The sequence below is a fragment of the Octopus bimaculoides genome, chromosome 2 (assembly GCF_001194135.2).
Source record: "Octopus bimaculoides isolate UCB-OBI-ISO-001 chromosome 2, ASM119413v2, whole genome shotgun sequence".
Taxonomy (NCBI): domain Eukaryota; kingdom Metazoa; phylum Mollusca; class Cephalopoda; order Octopoda; family Octopodidae; genus Octopus; species Octopus bimaculoides.
This window is the reverse complement of record NC_068982.1, coordinates 132,117,048-132,122,150: the sequence shown is the minus strand read 5'-3', so window position 1 is coordinate 132,122,150 and position 5,103 is coordinate 132,117,048. Positions and strand designations below refer to the sequence as shown.

The following is a 5,103-nucleotide window of genomic DNA, read 5'->3' as shown; positions in this document are numbered from 1 at the left end:
ATATATATATATATATATATATATATATATACGTGTGTGTGTGTACGCGCACATAGTCATACACATATCCAAATAAGAAAGCATGTAAAATTATCCACGAATATACACACATACACACACTTAGATGATACAAACACAGATTTCGTCCATGAAATGGTAGGTTAACTTCAGTCGCTAATCTAGTATGGCTCAGCTGGAAAATATATTTCATTTTTCGATACAGATCGAAAAGCTTGTTTCGAGTCAACGAAAGCCAAATGTAATTTGCAATACACAAAATATAATTTGCAATAAGAAAGCGGTTGCTTCCTAACTTTAGAGAAAGCTATCAAATGTAGTAACTCTATTGGCGACGAAATGACGTCCAATCTAGATGAAAATTCTATTTCTCTCATATATTAGCCAGAAAGAGATCCATGGTTTCAAATAAGTTCTCGTTTCCTATCATATGTTTGATTAGAAAATATCATATGAACATCTTAGAATCGTAAATTTCAGTGAGCTAAATTTATAATTCTTCCAGATGAAACGTTTGGCATTACTATATCTAGCATCTGCGAGTTTTGGTTTTATTCAAAGTGATATTCAAGAGAGATAGAGAAACATACTGTTCCTGCAAACTACTTATATCTGTTTCATGAAAGATACGGTCGACCCGGTCACGGTGTCTCATAGTGATGGAACATTGTTTAAACAAGCATGTTTACTAATGATGGAATACCAGACAAGCATTACTCGCACTCTTGTAAATTACAAATAAAATCTGTATCTCTTATTATGCGAAACCCTGTATATGAACTCAAAACTAAGAGGACGAAAACTAAACACTGTACTGTATTAAATTTTCTTTTTCTTTTATGCTTTCGTAAAATATAAAAATAACTTTTTTTTGGCATATAACAAAAGCTTTCTCTAAAGATTTTATTTAAGTGGCATCTTCAACAAGAGCTTACCATTTGTTTCACAGAGCCCACCAGTTCTTTAACAAATAGTTGCTAAGTCTCTGTTTATGACCAGAGAAATCATAGTCTACGTCGAGAGAAAATTATTTTAAAAATATACTTTGTGGTAAAACATGTAAGCTTTCAAATCTAAGTACTTTTAGATTGATATGAATTAAGTGAAAAAGTACGTACCGTCGGTGGCTTTGATATCGAGCCAATGCCTCCAATTTATGTCTTGCATAATCTGTAAAATATAATCCCAAAACAATACATTTAGGTAGTTTATGATTTCAAGTACAGGGGATAAACTTATTTGAAAGGAAAAAATAAAAATATCAATAGAAACCCATCAACAATGTTTTAGATAAAGGATGGTAGTTGGTAAAATCGGTACACGGTCGGATCAAATTTTTGTGCTATTTAGTTACAGCCCTTTTATTTTCCCATACAAACCTCATCAAGGTAAATTTGTCTTTCATACTTACGTGCATTTATAGTAACCCCAGTTAGATACTGGGGCTACTACATCAACTGGTACTTCATCATTTACGACGACAGGTATTTCAGCTCAACGAAACGATGGAACAGTCTACTCATGAAATTAATGCAAATGAAATGCAAATGGCTGAGCACTCCACTAACACGCGTACCCTTAACGTAGTTATCAGGGATCTTCAGTGTGACAGAATTTGAAGTACAGGTACAGCTCATTTTGGCCAGCTAAGTAGACTGGAGCAACGTGAAATAAGGTCTCTTGCTCAAGGATATAACAAACTCCAATTACTAATCCACGCGCCTTTACAGGGCTACTATAAACTATATGTGTATATGACATTCTACGTGTCATGTGTAGGCTAGTTCCATATTGTAACAAACTATCGATATCCTTTCACAAGTAGTCTATCATTTGAGGATCTTTTCAATTCTTGTCCTATTTCATTCTTCTGAGTCAACGCATAACCCTCATCATCTTAAATCATTCCATAAGTTCTATCAGAAACTCGTTGTTTAGCGTATCGTAAATCTTATGTCTCCTATGGGAAGGATCTCTTCCTCATGTGTCTTATACATCCTTGTTTATGGCTAATTTCTTATATTTTGTTCTTCCCGTTCTTTGTTTTCATTTTAGGGATTGTTTTTCACTTTTGTCTAGCCTTACTCCAGTAGCTCTTACTATCTCATATAGCAACTGGATTTTCTACATAACATCACAGTCTAATGTCTTACATTTCTACTCACAATAAAGCACAACTCCAGAATATTGTTTTGCGATTAGTAGGTAGTGAGCAGGGTTCATTAAGACTTGCATGACCATACAGTTCTAATCCCACCGCATGTTATTTCTTTTTATCTCCGTTCTTTCCAACTGCTCCGACTGAGTTGCAAAGGTAGTAACGATCTAAGGATAAATGTTATATCAATGTTTCTGGCTGTGACCTTTGCATTCGCAATAATGCGACAACTCAGCCAATCTCCTCATCTCATTCTCGGTCTTGTAAACTAGATACACGCCTCCATATGTCCTACTCCGGTAAATGAAATGAAACCACAGCCATCTACATGCCAACCGGGGCATTGGTTTTGTAAGTATTCTCTATTTTGCGAAAAATAGGGGTTACCTGCCTTCTTGCTAGTTCCTGAATGTTTTCCTCAAACTTAAAAGCACTATCTCACGTAAAACATCTCTGATTTTGCTATTTCTCTTAATAATCGACCAATATTCTGCGTTTCTTTTTTTGGGAAGCTGTTATTAAAATTTTGACTTGCATATGTCAAGAAACAAGTATCTAACTAAGAGTTACGTTCTTTTTTTTTCAGCTGTACATATTTAAAAAATATACGGAATTATTTTTGATGGCCGCATAAATGTTGCTTTTATCTTTGTGGGAACCTCACCTTATTATCATTTCAGTAGATGTTATGTTTTGCCTGAGGAAAAAGAAAGTGCAAAATCATTTTCTACCCCAAACGGAGAAAAACACAAGAAAACACGCTTCCTCTCTGTTTATAATAGACCCATACAAATGGGACGAGAAAACAAGAAACTCACGTCCTATCTATCTATCTATCTATCTATCTATCTATCTATCTATCTATCTATCTATCTATCTATCTGTCTGTTTGTCTGTCTGTTTATCTGTCTGTCAAAATTCAGGTTTATGCCGAAAAGTATTAATAATTTTATTCACTGTATATATTAAACATTAACTTTATTATTATTATTATTATTATTATTATTATTATTATTATTATTATTATATTCTATGCGTAAATTCAGTCCAACGGTCAAGGTATTTACAACATTTATTAGAATAGGGGTCATTGCAGATCATTTTTATTTCATGTTGAATTCCGATTCATTCGTCCCTTCTCTCGTTAGCGATATTGTATTCACACCTTAATCTCCACAAGAAACACTACACGCAGTCTTTCATTCCCAGAAGATCATCTTCTATAAATCTTTGCTAGACCTATGATTTCTATTTCTTGCAACAGTATTTTAAGGGGGATGTTAACAACTTTCATAGACAAGAATTACCTCAAATAATATGAATAAATTATAAGCTAACAATAAATATTTGAATATAGACATATACGTCTGCTAATAACTATTTCAGACTGAAAATATAACAAACGGCTACTGATGCATCGTAATGCAATCCGTGACAGTATATATACACGAAAACTCTATCGTACTTAAGGAAAAATTTGATATTTTGCTTTTGTATTTCTTTCAGAAGTTTCTTGATATGAACTCATGTATTGATACACATCTTATAGTATCTCGGGAAGGTCATTATGCCAATAAGAAACACACATACTGGTTCTATTTCCCTTCTTTTGTTATTAGTCAATTCGTTGACATTTAATATTTAATATTAGTAACTGAATAAAGACGATAAGCTGGCAGAATCGTTAGCACGCCGGGGCAAAATGCTTAGTGGCATTTCGTCCGTCTCTAAGTTCGGAGTTCAAATTCCACAGAGGTTGACTTTGCCATTCATCTTTTCGAGGTCGATAAAAGAAGTACCAGTTGAATACTAGGGTCAATGGAATAAACTTACTCCTTCCCTGAAATTGCTGGCCTTCTGCCAAAATTTGAAATCAAATCAGAATTAGGAAATGCATAAAACATTGCTATCTCCATCTTACTGCATAATTATTTCTAGCTTGTTTTTATAATACTCTTTGCAGTGAATATTTTAACGCTAACTTAACAACTATCATCAAGTACATCATGTTTATTTATTCAATAACACCCAGTTATGTAAATAAAAATGAAGTATAGAAATATTAACCTACTGACGACAGACATTGCAGATTCCAGAATTCAATAGTTATAGCAACCGAGGTTTTAACGATGCCCCAGGAACTAGTGCTTATAGAGGTCGAGATTTTAACAGTGGTGAGGATTGAAAAGAAATCTTTAAAACATATTACGTGGTTCGCAACAGCTTAGCTGTATGTTTTTTTTTTTATTCCCCTTTAGTGCCCGTAGCTAACTCTGACAGAACTCTGATCGCTAACTCGTCACGAACGATAAAAATCTAAAAGAAGCCATTGTAAAACTTTAAGTTACGATGGTTGATCTTCTTTGCTCGTGATAATGTTTCTGAACAGAGAGTATTGGGCTACAGGCAACTACGCCAGTGTGCTGGGAACAATAGTAACGAAAGGCACGCACGCAAATCTGATGAACGACGACTAAAACGATGAAGTAATAACAAAACAAGGATGACAATGAGATGAGATAAGAGAAATATCCAGAAGAAGGAAAAAGGAGAGAAAAAAAGACTGATGTACACAATAAATCATGTATTTAGTGTGTATTGTGTATTAAGACACTCGCACATACATATATATATTATACATGTATGCATATTTATGCATGCATACATAATATATACATGTATATGTATATATACAATACAAACGTACACGTAATATATGTCCATACTGATACACTCTAACCCCTTATATACGTGTATGCTTGTATGTATGCATGTATGTATATTTATATATATATAAATCTATCTATGTATATCTATCTGTCTGTCTGTTTGTCTGTCTCTCACTCTCTGTCTCTCTTTCTGTCTTTCTTTCTCTCTCTCTCTCTCTCTCTCTCTCTCTCTCTCTCTCTCTCTCTCTCTCTCTCTCT

The 5,103-nt window shown here is 33.9% G+C and overlaps 1 long non-coding RNA gene across 1 annotated transcript in view; it reads right to left on the bottom strand.

Moving 5' to 3' along the window:
- Positions 1 to 1,136: 1,136 nt before the first annotated feature.
- Positions 1,137 to 5,103, bottom strand: part of LOC128247025 (uncharacterized) — a 23,867-nt gene continuing 19,900 nt past the window's right edge. The window contains exon 2 of the long non-coding RNA XR_008263435.1: positions 1,137 to 1,188. This is a non-coding gene — a long non-coding RNA (uncharacterized LOC128247025). The remainder of the gene's footprint in view (positions 1,189 to 5,103) is intronic.